The following is a 15974-nucleotide window of genomic DNA, read 5'->3' on the forward strand; positions in this document are numbered from 1 at the left end:
GCCTAGGGCACTGCCACTTATGGCCCTATAGCTTAGGGAAATTAAAATCAGAAGGACACAGCCACCCCAAAGTTTGGGACGGCTCTGTTTACAAGAACCTCGTTTACAGTACAAGTTCAACATCGCAGAAAGTGAAAAATGGATAAAGAAGTTGTGGTATTTACTTACAAAGCAATATCACTCAGCAATGAAATCTATGTCATCAGGCCCTTAGCATCACAATGAGTGGATTCAGGTATGATGATTCTAACTGAAATAAGTCACACAGAAAAAGAAACATCATAAGATATCAGTAATACACGGAATGTAAACTTGGCTACACAGGAACTGAATTACAGAACAGAACAGGGTCTCAAATTTAGAAAACCAACTTATGCTTGCTTAAGGGTAAAGGTGAGTTGGGGTGCTGCATAAAACCAGAGATTGAAATGAGCACAGATAAAGTTCCTTAAGTCAAATATGGAATAGACAAGAGCTACTCCTTGCTCAAAGAAATGGACTCAACACCGCATATTAAACGCCTAAGAATGTACCTGACTAGTAAGTATCTTAAAACCTATGGATTGCTATGTCTCCAAAAGAGAATCAAGCATGTGTACAGGGGCATAAACGCAGCAGTGATAGGATTGGAGAGGTTCGGTGAGCAAATGAAGACCCTTTGAAGTCATATGGCATGGTACGCATTACAAGGGTTTCAACTACCCAGGTTTAAGGTATTCTTCCTTCAGCTAAAACATGCATGTGGAACCTAGAGTATGATCAACCATGTGATCGGGAGACGTGTTCAAATATGTCTCAGTTTTCCTCCCCTGGGACTCGGGTGCAACATTCCAGACGCTTTACTAACACTCTCCCGAGTTGGAGAGTCAGTCCCTTTAACCTCCTGTTTGGCCCAGTTTGCAATTTCTGCGGAAGATGAACAGGAATAGCGAGAACCAATGAGAGACTAGCTGGAGGTGTCTGGACGGGCAAATTTAACTCTCATTTCTCACCAGGAAGAGGAATTAACCAAAGGCTCAGCGTGCCGTGCCAGAACCAGATTATGGCCTGAAGCCATCCTGCGGTGTTGCGGCCAGGTCACAAGAAAGCGAGTTGAAGAAAGGAGCTCAGGGGCACTGTAATTCACAAACCTGCAGACTTATAAATGACAGCTATCGTCCAAAAATAGACTGAAGTAAGGCTGCCAAGAGGACTTGAAAGCGGGGCAGAATTGCAGGAAACCGATTTCAGGAGGTAGACTGGAATTGCATTGAAAGCATAGGAAAAGAGGCAGAACGTCCACAATGATGCACTTGGCCAAAAAGGGCGTATGCGTTTTTTCCTGAATATATTCAGGAAAAAACGCATACGCCCTTTTTGGCCAACCAAGCAAGCTTGCAAAGGAAATCTGCACTACAATGAAGTCTCACTTCCCCCCGGTCAAAAGGGCCATCTGAAAAAAGTGTAAAATCCAGAAAGACAAGACAGGCCATGGAGAACTGGGAGCCTTGTTATGCTGATGGGCGGGATGTAAATTGCCAACAACCACTCCGGAGAAGTGTATGGTGTTTCCTGAAACATGTAAAAAACAAAGCAACAGAACCTAGGGCACTTCCACTTATGGTCCTATAGCTTAGGGAAATTAAAATCAAAAAGACACAGCCTCCCCAAAGTTTGGAACGGCTCTGTTTACAAGAACCTCGTTTACAGTACAAGTTCAACATCGCAGAAAGTGAAAAATGGATAAAGAAGTTGTGGTATTTACTTACAAAGCAATATCACTCAGCAATGAAATCTATGTCATCAGGCCCTTAGCAGCACAATGAGTGGATTCAGGTACGATGATTCTAACTGAAATAAGTCACACAGAAAAAGAAACATCATAAGATATCACTAATACACGGAATGTAAACTTGGCTACACAGGAACTGAATTACAGAACAGAACAGTGTCTCAAATTTAGAAAAGCAACTTATGCTTGCTTAAGGGGAAAGGTGAGTTGGGGTGCTGCATAAAACCAGAGATTGAAATGAGCACAGATAAAGTTCCTTAAGCCAAATATGGAATAGACAAGAGCTACTCCTTGCTCAACGAAATGGACTCAACACCGCATATTAAACGCCTAAGAATGTACCTGACTAGTAAGTATCTTAAAACCTATGGATTGCTATGTCTCCGAAAGAGAATCAAGCATGTGTACAGGGGCATAAACGCAGCAGTGATAGGATTGGAGAGGTTCGGTGAGCAAATGAAGACCCTTTGAAGTCATATTGCATGGTACCCATTACACGGGTCTGAACTCTCCAGGTTTAAGGTATTCTTCCTTCAGCTAAAACATGCATGTGGAACCCAAGTATGATCAACCATGTGAACGGGAGACGTGTTCAAATATGTCTCAGTTTTCCTCCCCTGGTACTCGGGTGCAACATTCCAGACGCTTTACTAACACTCTCCCCACTTGGAGAGTCAGCACCTTTAACCTCCTGTTTGGCCCAGTTTGCAATTTCTGCGGAAGATGAACAGGAATAGCGAGAACCAATGAGAGACTAGCTGGAGGTGTCTGGACGGGCAAATTTAACTCTCATTTCCCACCAGGAAGAGGAATTAACCAAAGGCTCAGCATGCCGGGCCGGAACCAGATTAGGGCCTGAAGCCATCCTGCGGTGTTGTGGCCAGGTCACAAGAAAGCGAGTTGAAGAAAGGAGCTCAGGGGCACTGTAATTCACAAACCTGCAGAGTTATAAATGACAGCTATCATCCAAAAATAGACTGAAGTAAGGCTGCCAAGAGGACTTGAAAGCGGGGCAGAATTGCAGGAAACCGATTTCAGGAGGTAGACTGGAATTGCATTGAAAGCATAGGAAAAGAGGCAGAACGTCCACAATGATGCACTTGGCCAAAAAGGGCGTATGCGTTTTTTCCTGAATATATTCAGGAAAAAACGCATACGCCCTTTTTGGCCAACCAAGCAAGCTTGCAAAGGAAATCTGCACTACAATGAAGTCTCACTTCCCCCCGGTCAAAAGGGCCATCTGAAAAAAGTGTAAAATCCAGAAAGGCAGGACAGGCCATGGAGAACTGGGAGCCTTGTTATGCTGATGGGCGGGATGTAAATTGCCAACAGACACTCGGGAGAAGTGTATGGTGTTTCCTGAAACATCTAAAAAACAAAGCAACAGAGCCTAGGGCACTGCCACTTATGGTCCTATAGCTTAGGGAAATTAAAATCAAAAAGACACAGCCACCCCAAAGTTTGGGACGCCTCTGTTTACAAGAACCTCGTTTACAGTACAAGTTCAACATCGCAGAAAGTGAAAAATGGATAAAGAAGTTGTGGTATTTACTTACAAAGCAATATCACTCAGCAATGAAATCTATGTCATCAGGCCCTTAGCATCACAATGAGTGGATTCAGGTATGATGATTCTAACTGAAATAAGTCACACAGAAAAAGAAACATCATAAAATATCAGTAATACACGGAATGGAAATTTGGCTACACAGGAACTGAATTACAGAACAGAACAGGGTCTCAAATTTAGAAAACCAACTTATGCTTGCTTAAGGGGAAAGGTGAGTTGGGGTGCTGCATAAAAGCAGAGATTGAAATGAGCACAGATAAAGTTCCTTAAGCCAAATATGGAATAGACAAGAGCTACTCCTTGCTCAACGAAATGGACTCAACACCCCATATTAAACGCCTAAGAATGTACCTGACTAGTAAGTATCTTAAAACCTATGGATTGCTATGTCTCCAAAAGAGAATCAAGCGTGTGTACAGGGGAATAAACGCAGCAGTGATAGGATTGGAGAGGTTCGGTGAGCAAATGAAGACCCTTTGAAGTCATATTGCATGGTACCCATTCCACGGGTCTCAACTACCCAGGTTTAAGGTATTCTTCCTTCAGCTAAAACATGCATGTGGAACCCAGAGTATGATCAACCATGTGAACGGGAGACGTGTTCAAATATGTCTCAGTTTTCCTCCCCTGGTACTCGGGTGCAACATTCCAGACGCTTTACTAACACTCTTCCGACTTGGAGAGTCAGTCCCTTTAACCTCCTGTTTGGCCCAGTTTGCAATTTCTGCGGAAGATGAACAGGAATAGCGAGAACCAATGAGAGACTAGCTGGAGGTGTCTGGACGGGCAAATTTAACTCTCATTTCCCACCCGGAAGAGGAATTAACCAAAGGCTCAGCGTGCCGTGCCGGAACCAGATTAGGGCCTGAAGCCATCCTGCGGTGTTGCGGCCAGGTCACAAGAAAGCGAGTTGAAGAAAGGAGCTCAGGGGCACTGTAATTCACAAACCTGCAGAGTTATAAATGACAGCTATCGTCCAAAAATAGACTGAAGTAAGGCTGCCAAGAGGACTTGAAAGCGGGGCAGAATTGCAGGAAACCGATTTCAGGAGGTAGACTGGAATTGCATTGAAAGCATAGGAAAAGAGGCAGAACGTCCACAATGATGCACTTGGCCAAAAAGGGCGTATGCGTTTTTTCCTGAATATATTCAGGAAAAAACGCATACGCCCTTTTTGGCCAACCAAGCAAGCTTGCAAAGGAAATCTGCACTACAATGAAGTCTCACTTCCCCGCGGTCAAAAGGGCCATCTGAAAAAAGTGTAAAATCCAGAAAGGCAGGACAGGCCATGGAGAACTGGGAGCCTTGTTATGCTGATGGGCGGGATGTAAATTGCCAACAGACACTCCGGAGAAGTGTATGGTGTTTCCTGAAACATCTAAAAAACAAAGCAACAGAGCCTAGGGCACTGCCACTTATGGTCCTATAGCTTAGGGAAATTAAAATCAAAAAGACACAGCCACCCCAAACTTTCGAACGGCTCTGTTTACAAGAACCTCGTTTACAGTACAAGTTCAACATCGCAGAAAGTGAAAAATGGATAAAGAAGTTGTGGTATTTACTTACAAACAATATCACTCAGCAATGAAATCTGTGTCATCAGGCCCGTAGCAGCACAATGAGTGGATTCAGGTATGATGATTCTAACTGAAATAAGTCACACAGAAAATAAACATCATAAGATATCAGTAATACACGGAATGTAAACTTGGCTACACAGGAACTGAATTACAGAACAGAACAGGGTCTCAAATTTAGAAAACCAACTTATGCTTGCTTAAGGGTAAAGGTGAGTTGGGGTGCTGCATAAAACCAGAGATTGAAATGAGCACAGATAAAGTTCCTTAAGTCAAATATGGAATAGACAAGAGCTACTCCTTGCTCAAAGAAATGGACTCAACACCGCATATTAAACGCCTAAGAATGTACCTTACTAGTAAGTATCGGAAAACCTATGGATTGCTATGTCTCCAAAAGAGAATCAAGCATGTGTACAGGGGCATAAACGCAGCAGTGATAGGATTGGAGAGGTTCGGTGAGCAAATGAAGACCCTTTGAAGTCATATTGCATGGTACCCATTACACGGGTCTCAACTCTCCAGGTTTAAGGTATTCTTCCTTCAGCTAAAACATGCATGTGGAACCTAGAGTATGATCAACCATGTGATCGGGAGACGTGTTCAAATATGTCTCAGTTTTCCTCCCCTGGTAGTCGGGTGCAACATTCCAGACGCTTTACTAACACTCTCCCAACTTGGAGAGTCAGTCCCTTTAACCTCCTGTTTGGCCCAGTTTGCAATTTCTGCGGAAGATGAACAGGAATAGCGAGAACCAATGAGAGACTAGCTGGAGGTGTCTGGACGGGCAAATTTAACTCTCATTTCCCACCAGGAAGAGGAATTAACCAAAGGCTCAGCATGCCGGGCCGGAACCAGATTAGGGCCTGAAGCCATCCTGCGGTGTTGCGGCCAGCTCAAAAGAAAGCGAGTTGAAGAAAGGAGCTCAAGGGCACTGTAATTCACAAACCTGCAGAGTTATAAATGACAGCTATCGTCCAAAAATAGACTGAAGTAAGGCTGCCAAGAGGACTTGAAAGCGGGGCAGAATTGCAGGAAACCGATTTCAGGAGATAGACTGGAATTGCATTGAAAGCATAGGAAAAGAGGCAGAACGTCCACAATGATGCACTTGGCCAAAAAGGGCGTATGCGTTTTTTCCTGAATATATTCAGGAAAAAACGCATACGCCCTTTTTGGCCAACCAAGCAAGCTTGCAAAGGAAATCTGCACTACAATGAAGTCTCACTTCCCCCCGGTCAAAAGGGCCATCTGAAAAAAGTGTAAAATCCAGAAAGGCAGGACAGGCCATGGAGAACTGGGAGCCTTGTTATGCTGATGGGCGGGATGTAAATTGCCAACAGACACTCAGGAGAAGTGTATGGTGTTTCCTGAAACATCTAAAAAACAAAGCAACAGAGCCTAGAGCACTTCCACTTATGGTCCTATAGCTTAGGGAAATTAAAATCAAAAAGACACAGCCACCCCAAAGTTTGGGACGCCTCTGTTTACAAGAACCTCGTTTACAGTACAAGTTCAACATTGCAGAAAGTGAAAAATGGATAAAGAAGTTGTGGTATTTACTTACAAAGCAATATCACTCAGCAATGAAATCTATGTCATCAGGCCCTTAGCATCACAATGAGTGGATTCAGGTATGATGATTCTAACTGAAATAAGTCACACAGAAAAAGAAACATCATAACATATCAGTAATACACGGAATGGAAATTTGGCTACACAGGAACTGAATTACAGAACAGAACAGGGTCTCAAATTTAGAAAACCAACTTATGCTTGCTTAAGGGGAAAGGTGAGTTGGGGTGCTGCATAAAACCAGAGATTGAAATGAGCACAGATAAAGTTCCTTAAGCCAAATATGGAATAGACAAGAGCTACTCCTTGCTCAACGAAATGGACTCAACACCCCATATTAAACGCCTAAGAATGTACCTGACTAGTAAGTATCTTAAAACCTATGGATTGCTATGTCTCCAAAAGAGAATCAAGCGTGTGTACAGGGGAATAAATGCAGCAGTGATAGGATTGGAGAGGTTCGGTGAGCAAATGAAGACCCTTTGAAGTCATATTGCATGGTACCCATTCCACGGGTCTCAAGTACCCAGGTTTAAGGTATTCTTCCTTCAGCTAAAACATGCATGTGGAACCTAGAGTATGATCAACCATGTGAACGGGAGACGTGTTCAAATATGTCTCAGTTTTCCTCCCCTGGTACTCGGGTGCAACATTCCAGACGCTTTACTAACACTCTTCCGACTTGGAGAGTCAGTCCCTTTAACCTCCTGTTTGGCCCAGTTTGCAATTTCTGCGGAAGATGAACAGGAATAGCGAGAACCAATGAGAGACTAGCTGGAGGTGTCTGGACGGGCAAATTTAACTCTCATTTCCCACCAGGAAGAGGAATTAACCAAAGGCTCAGCGTGCCGTGCCGGAACCAGATTAGGGCCTGAAGCCATCCTGCGGTGTTGCGGCCAGGTCACAAGAAAGCGAGTTGAAGAAAGGAGCTCAGGGGCACTGTAATTCACAAACCTGCAGAGTTATAAATGACAGCTATCGTCCAAAAATAGACTGAAGTAAGGCTGCCAAGAGGACTTGAAAGCGGGGCAGAATTGCAGGAAACCGATTTCAGGAGGTAGACTGGAATTGCATTGAAAGAATAGGAAAAGAGGCAGAACGTCCACAATGATGCACTTGGCCAAAAAGGGCGTATGCGTTTTTTCCTGAATATATTCAGGAAAAAACGCATACGCCCTTTTTGGCCAACCAAGCAAGCTTGCAAAGGAAATCTGCACTACAATGAAGTCTCACTTCCCCCCGGTCAAAAGGGCCATCTGAAAAAAGTGTAAAATCCAGAAAGACAAGACAGGCCATGGAGAACTGGGAGCCTTGTTATGCTGATGGGCGGGATGTAAATTGCCAACAACCACTCGGGAGAAGTGTATGGTGTTTCCTGAAACATCTAAAAAACAAAGCAACAGAACCTAGGGCACTTCCACTTATGGTCCTATAGCTTAGGGAAATTAAAATCAAAAAGACACAGCCACCCGAAAGTTTGGAACGGCTCTGTTTACAAGAACCTCGTTTACAGTACAAGTTCAACATCGCAGAAAGTGAAAAATGGATAAAGAAGTTGTGGTATTTACTTACAAAGCAATATCACTCAGCAATGAAATCTGTGTCATCAGGCCCTTAGCAGCACAATGAGTGGATTCAGGTACGATGATTCTAACTGAAATAAGTCACACAGAAAAAGAAACATCATAAGATATCACTAATACACGGAATGTAAACTTGGCTACACAGGAACTGAATTACAGAACAGAATAGTGTCTCAAATTTAGAAAAGCAACTTATGCTTGCTTAAGGGGAAAGGTGAGTTGGGGTGCTGCATAAAACCAGAGATTGAAATGAGCACAGATAAAGTTCCTTAAGCCAAATATGGAATAGACAAGAGCTACTCCTTGCTCAATGAAATGGACTCAACACCCCATATTAAACGCCTAAGAATGTACCTGACTAGTAAGTATCTTAAAACCTATGGATTGCTATGTCTCCAAAAGAGAATCAAGCGTGTGTACAGGGGCATAAACGCAGCAGTGATAGGATTGGAGAGGTTCGGTGAGCAAATGAAGACCCTTTGAAGTCATATTGCATGGTACCCATTACACGGGTCTCAACTCTCCAGGTTTAAGGTATTCTTCCTTCAGCTAAAACATGCATGTGGAACCCAAGTATGATCAACCATGTGAACGGGAGACGTGTTCAAATATGTCTCAGTTTTCCTCCCCTGGTACTCGGGTGCAACATTCCAGACGCTTTACTAACACTCTCCCCACTTGGAGAGTCAGCGCCTTTAACCTCCTGTTTGGCCCAGTTTGCAATTTCTGCGGAAGATGAACAGGAATAGCGAGAACCAATGAGAGGCTAGCTGGAGGTGTCTGGACGGGCAAATTTAACTCTCATTTCCCACCAGGAAGAGGAAATAACCAAAGGCTCAGCGTGCCGTACCGGAACCAGATTAGGGCCTGAAGCCATCCTGCGGTGTTGCGGCCAGCTCAAAAGAAAGCGAGTAGAAGAAAGGAGCCCAGGGGCACTGTAATTCACAAACCTGCAGAGTTATAAATGACAGCTATCGTCCAAAAATAGACTGAAGTAAGGCTGCCAAGAGGACTTGAAAGCGGGGCAGAATTGCAGGAAACCGATTTCAGGAGGTAGACTGGAATTGCATTGAAAGCATAGGAAAAGAGGCAGAACGTCCACAATGATGCACTTGGCCAAAAAGGGCGTATGCGTTTTTTCCTGAATATATTCAGGAAAAAACGCATACGCCCATTTTGGCCAACCAAGCAAGCTTGCAAAGGAAATCTGCACTACAATGAAGTCTCACTTCCCCCCGGTCAAAAGGGCCATCTGAAAAAAGTGTAAAATCCAGAAAGGCAGGACAGACCATGGAGAACTGGGAGCCTTGTTATGCTGATGGGCGGGATGTAAATTGCCAACAGACACTCGGGAGAAGTGTATGGTGTTTCCTGAAACATCTAAAAAACAAAGCAACAGAGCCTAGGGCACTGCCACTTATGGTCCTATAGCTTAGGGAAATTAAAATCAAAAAGACACAGCCACCCCAAAGTTTGGGACGCCTCTGTTTACAAGAACCTCGTTTACAGTACAAGTTCAACATCGCAGAAAGTGAAAAATGGATAAAGAACTTGTGGTACTTACGTACAATGCAGTATCACTCAGCAATGAAATCTATGTCATCAGGCCCGTAGCAGCATAATGAGTGGATTCAGGTACGATGATTCTAACTGAAATAAGTCACACAGAAAAAGAAACATCATAAGATATCACTAATACACGGAATGTAAACTTGGCTACACAGGAACTGCATTCCAGAACAGAACAGGGTCTCAAATTTAGAAAACCAACTTATGCTTGCTTAAGGGGAAAGGTGAGTTGGGGTGCTGCATAAAACCAGAGATTGAAATGAGCACAGATAAAGTTCCTTAAGCCAAATATGGAATACACAAGAGCTACTCCTTGCTCAACGAAATGGACTCAAAACCCCATATTAAACCCCTAAGAATGTACCTGACTAGTAAGTATCTTAAAACCTATGGATTGCTATGTCTCCAAAAGAGAATCAAGCATGTGTACAGGGGCATAAACGCAGCAGTGATAGGATTGGAGAGGTTCGGTGAGCAAATGAAGACCCTTTGAAGTCATATTGCATGGTACCCATTCCACGGGTCTCAACTCTCCAGGTTTAAGGTATTCTTCCTTCAGCTAAAACATGCATGTGGAACCCAAGTATGATCAACCATGTGATCAGGAGACGTGTTCAAATATGTCTCAGTTTTCCTCCCCTGGTACTCGGGTGCAACATTCCAGACGCTTTACTAACACTCTCCCCACTTGGAGAGTCAGTCCCTTTAACCTCCTGTTTGGCCCAGTTTGCAATTTCTGCGGAAGATGAACAGGAATAGCGAGAACCAATGAGAGGCTAGCTGGAGGTGTCTGGACGGGCAAATTTAACTCTCATTTCCCACCAGGAAGAGGAAATAACCAAAGGCTCAGCGTGCCGTACCGGAACCAGATTAGGGCCTGAAGACATCCTGCGGTGTTGCAGCCAGGTCACAAGAAAGCGAGTTGAAGAAAGGAGCTCAGGGGCACTGTAATTCACAAACCTGCAGAGTTATAAATGACAGCTATCGTCCAAAAATAGACTGAAGTAAGGCTGCCAAGAGGACTTGAAAGCGGGGCAGAATTGCAGGAAACCGATTTCAGGAGGTAGACTGGAATTGCATTGAAAGCATAGGAAAAGAGGCAGAACGTCCACAATGATGCACTTGGCCAAAAAGGGCGTATGCGTTTTTTCCTGAATATATTCAGGAAAAAACGCATACGCCCTTTTTGGCCAACCAAGCAAGCTTGCAAAGGAAATCTGCACTACAATGAAGTCTCACTTCCCCCCGGGCAAAAGGGCCATCTGAAAAAAGTGTAAAATCCAGAAAGGCAGGACAGGCCATGGAGAACTGGGAGCCTTGTTATGCTGATGGGCGGGATGTAAATTGCCAACAACCACTCGGGAGAAGTGTATGGTGTTTCCTGAAACATCTAAAAAACAAAGCAACAGAACCTAGGGCACTTCCACTTATGGTCCTATAGCTTAGGGAAATTAAAATCAAAAAGACACAGCCACCCCAAAGTTTGGAACGGCTCTGTTTACAAGAACCTTGTTTACAGTACAAGTTCAACATCGCAGAAAGTGAAAAATGGATAAAGAAGTTGTGGTATTTACTTACAAAGCAATATCACTCAGCAATGAAATCTGTGTCATCAGGCCCTTAGCAGCACAATGAGTGGATTCAGGTATGATGATTCTAACTGAAGTAAGTCACACAGAAAAAGAAACATCATAAGATATCAGTAATACACGGAATGTAAACTTGGCTACACAGGAACTGAATTACAGAACAGAACAGGGACTCAAATTTAGAAAACCAACTTATGCTTGCTTAAGGGTAAAGGTGAGTTGGGGTGCTGCATAAAACCAGAGATTGAAATGAGCACAGATAAAGTTCCTTAAGCCAAATATGGAATAGACAAGAGCTACCCCTTGCTCAACGAAATGGACTCAACACCCCATATTAAACGCCTAAGAATGTACCTGACTAGTAAGTATCTTAAAACCTATGGATTGCTATGTCTCCAAAAGAGAATCAAGCGTGTGTACAGGGGCATAAACGCAGCAGTGATAGGATTGGAGAGGTTCGGTGAGCAAATGAAGACCCTTTGAAGTCATATTGCATGGTACCCATTACACGGGTCTCAACTCTCCAGGTTTAAGGTATTCTTCCTTCAGCTAAAACATGCATGTGGAACCCAAGTATGATCAACTATGTGATCGGGAGACGTGTTCAAATATGTCTCAGTTTTCCTCCCCTGGTACTCGGGTGCAACATTCCAGACGCTTTACTAACACTCTCCCCACTTGGAGAGTCAGCGCCTTTAAACTCCTGTTTGGCCCAGTTTGCAATTTCTGCGGAAGATGAACAGGAATAGCGAGAACCAATGAGAGACTAGCTGGAGGTGTCTGGACGGGCAAATTTAACTCTCATTTCCCACCAGGAAGAGGAATTAACCAAAGGCTCAGCATGCCGTGCCGGAACCAGATTAGGGCCTGAAGCCATCCTGCGGTGTTGCGGCCAGGTCACAAGAAAGCGAGTTGAAGAAAGGAGCTCAGGGGCACTGTAATTCACAAACCTGCAGAGTTATAAATGACAGCTATCGTCCAAAAATAGACTGAAGTAAGGCTGCCAAGAGGACTTGAAAGCGGGGCAGAATTGCAGGAAACCGATTTCAGGAGGTAGACTGGAATTGCATTGAAAGCATAGGAAAAGAGGCAGAACGTCCACAATGATGCACTTGGCCAAAAAGGGCGTATGCGTTTTTTCCTGAATATATTCAGGAAAAAACGCATACGCCCTTTTTGGCCAACCAAGCAAGCTTGCAAAGGAAATCTGCACTACAATGAAGTCTCACTTCCCCCCGGTCAAAAGGGCCATCTGAAAAAAGTGTAAAATCCAGAAAGGCAGGACAGGCCATGGAGAACTGGGAGCCTTGTTATGCTGATGGGCGGGATGTAAATTGCCAACAGACACTCGGGAGAACTGTATGGTGTTTCCTGAAACAAATAAAAAACAAAGCAACAGAGCCTAGGTCACTGCCACTTATGGTCCTATAGCTTAGGGAAATTAAAATCAAAAAGACACAGCCACCCCAAAGTTTGGGACGCCTCTGTTTACAAGAACCTCGTTTACAGTACAAGTTCAACATCGCAGAAAGTGAAAAATGGATAAAGAACTTGTGGTACTTACGTACAATGCAGTATCACTCAGCAATGAAATCTATGTCATCAGGCCCGTAGCAGCATAATGAGTGGATTCAGCTACGATGATTCTAACTGAAATAAGTCACACAGAAAAAGAAACATCATAAGATATCACTAATACACGGAATGTAAACTTGGCTACACAGGAACTGCATTCCAGAACAGAACAGGGTCTCAAATTTAGAAAACCAACTTATGCTTGCTTAAGGGGAAAGGTGAGTTGGGTTGCTGCATAAAACCAGAGATTGAAATGAGCACAGATAAAGTTCCTTAAGCCAAATATGGAATAGACAAGAGCTACTCCTTGCTCAACGAAATGGACTCAAAACCCCATATTAAACCCCTAAGAATGTACCTGACTAGTAAGTATCTTAAAACCTATGGATTGCTATGTCTCCAAAAGAGAATCAAGCGTGTGTACAGGGGCATAAACGCAGCAGTGATAGGATTGGAGAGGTTCGGTGAGCAAATGAAGACCCTTTGAAGTCATATTGCATGGTACCCATTCCACGCGTTTCAACTACCCAGGTTTAAGGTATTCTTCCTTCAGCTAAAACATGCATGTGGAACCTAGAGTATGATCAACCATGTGATCGGGAGACGTGTTCAAATATGTCTCAGTTTTCCTCCCCTGGTACTCGGGTGCAACATTCCAGACGCTTTACTAACACTCTCCCCACTTGGAGAGTCAGTCCCTTTAACCTCCTGTTTGGCCCAGTTTGCAATTTCTGCGGAAGATGAACAGGAATAGCGAGAACCAATGAGAGGCTAGCTGGAGGTGTCTGGACGGGCAAATTTAACTCTCATTTCCCACCAGGAAGAGGAATTAACCAAAGGCTCAGCGTGCCGTGCCGGAATCAGATTAGGGCCTGAAGCCATCCTGCGGTGTTGCGGCCAGCTCAAAAGAAAGCAAGTTGAAGAAAGGAGCTCAGGGGCACTGTAATTCACAAACCTGCAGAGTTATAAATGACAGCTATCGTCCAAAAATAGACTGAAGTAAGCCTGCCAAGAGGACTTGAAAGCGGGGCAGAATTGCAGGAAACCGATTTCAGGAGGTAGACTGGAATTGCATTGAAAGCATAGGAAAAGAGGCAGAACGTCCACAATGATGCACTTGGCCAAAAAGGGCGTATGCGTTTTTTCCTGAATATATTCAGGAAAAAACGCATACGCCCTTTTTGGCCAACCAAGCAAGCTTGCAAAGGAAATCTGCACTACAATGAAGTCTCACTTCCCCCCGGTCAAAAGGGCCATCTGAAAAAAGTGTAAAATCCAGAAAGGCAGGACAGGCCATGGAGAACTGGGAGCCTTGTTATGCTGATGGGCGGGATGTAAATTGCCAACAGACACTTGGGAGAAGTGTATGATGTTTCCTGAAACATCTAAAAAACAAAGCAACAGAGCCTAGGGCACTTCCACTTATGGTCCTATAGCTTAGGGAAATTAAAATCAAAAAGACACAGCCACCCCAAAGTTTGGAACGGCTCTGTTTACAAGAACCTCGTTGACAGTACAAGTTCAACATCGCAGAAAGTGAAAAATGGATAAAGAAGTTGTGGTATTCACTTACAAAGCAATATCACTCAGCAATGAAATCTATGTCATCAGGCCCTTAGCAGCACAATGAGTGGATTCAGGTATGATGATTCTAACTGAAATAAGTCACACAGAAAAAGAAACATCATAAGATATCAGTAATACACGGAATGTAAACTTGGCTACACAGGAACTGAATTACAGAACAGAACAGGGTCTCAAATTTAGAAAACCGACTTATGCTTGCTTAAGGGGAAAGGTGAGTTGGGGTGCTGCATAAAACCAGAGATTGAAATGAGCACAGATAAAGTTCCTTAAGCCAAATATGGAATAGACAAGAGCTACTCCTTGCTCAACGAAATGGACTCAACACCGCATATTAAACGCCTAAGAATGTACCTGACTTGTAAGTATCTTAAAACCTATGGATTGCTATGTCTCCGAAAGAGAATCAAGCATGTGCACAGGGGCATAAACGCAGCAGTGATAGGATTGGAGAGGTTCGGTGAGCAAATGAAGACCCTTTGAAGTCATATTGCATGGTACCCATTCCACGGGTTTCAACTACCCAGGTTTAAGGTATTCTTCCTTCAGCTAAAACATGCATGTGGAACCTAGAGTATGATCAACCATGTGATCGGGAGACGTGTTCAAATATGTCTCAGTTTTCCTCCCCTGGTATTCGGGTGCAACATTCCAGACGCTTTACTAACACTCTCCCGACTTGGAGAGTCAGTCCCTTTAACCTCCTGTTTGGCCCAGTTTGCAATTTCTGCGGAAGATGAACAGGAATAGTGAGAACCAATGAGAGACTAGCTGGAGGTGTCTGGACGGGCAAATTTAACTCTCATTTCCCACCAGGAAGAGGAATTAACCAAAGGCTCAGCATGCCGGGCCGGAACAAGATTAGGGCCTGAAGCCATCCTGCGGTGTTGCGGCCAGGTCACAAGAAAGCGAGTTGAAGAAAGGAGCTCAGGGGCACTGTAATTCACAAACCTGCAGAGTTATAAATGACAGCTATCGTCCAAAAATAGACTGAAGTAAGGCTGCCAAGAGGACTTGAAAGCGGGGCAGAATTGCAGGAAACCGATTTCAGGAGGTAGACTGGAATTGCATTGAAAGCATAGGAAAAGAGGCAGAACGTCCACAATGATGCACTTGGCCAAAAAGGGCGTATGCGTTTTTTCCTGAATATATTCAGGAAAAAACGCATATGCCCTTTTTGGCCAACCAAGCAAGCTTGCAAAGGAAATCTGCACTACAATGAAGTCTCACTTCCCCCCGGTCAAAAGGGCCATCTGAAAAAAGTGTAAAATCCAGAAAGGCAACAGGCCATTGAGAACTGAGAGCATTGTTATGCTGATGGGAGGGATGTAAATTGCCAACAGACACTAGGGAGAAGTGTATGGTGTTTCCTGAAACATCTAAAAAACAAAGCAACAGAGCCTAGGGCACTTCCACTTATGGTCCTATAGCTTAGGGAAATTAAAATCAAAAAGACACAGCCACCCCAAAGTTTGGGACGCCTCCGTTTACAAGAACCTCGTTTACCGTACAAGTTCAATATCACAGAAAGTGAAAAATGGATAAAGAACTTGTGGTACTTACGTACAATGCAGTATCACT

General features: G+C 43.9%; 1 long non-coding RNA gene across 8 annotated transcripts in view; it reads right to left on the minus strand.

The window, feature by feature from the left end:
- LOC307181408 overlaps positions 1 to 15974 on the minus strand; it is a 1608936-nt gene that overhangs the window by 915719 nt on the left and 677243 nt on the right. The window contains exons 4-5 of one of the 8 annotated variants that reach the window (XR_013826698.1): positions 12799 to 12880; positions 8923 to 9026 (exon numbers count right to left, since the gene is read on the minus strand). The exons of the other annotated variants lie outside the window; for them this stretch is intronic. This is a non-coding gene — a long non-coding RNA (uncharacterized lncRNA). Of the gene's footprint in view, positions 1 to 8922; positions 9027 to 12798; positions 12881 to 15974 lie in introns of those variants that run through there. 8 annotated transcript variants of the gene reach the window in all.

Source organism: Stenella coeruleoalba, assembly GCF_951394435.1.
Source record: "Stenella coeruleoalba genome assembly, contig: scaffold_69, whole genome shotgun sequence".
NCBI classification, from domain to species: Eukaryota; Metazoa; Chordata; class Mammalia; order Artiodactyla; family Delphinidae; genus Stenella; species Stenella coeruleoalba.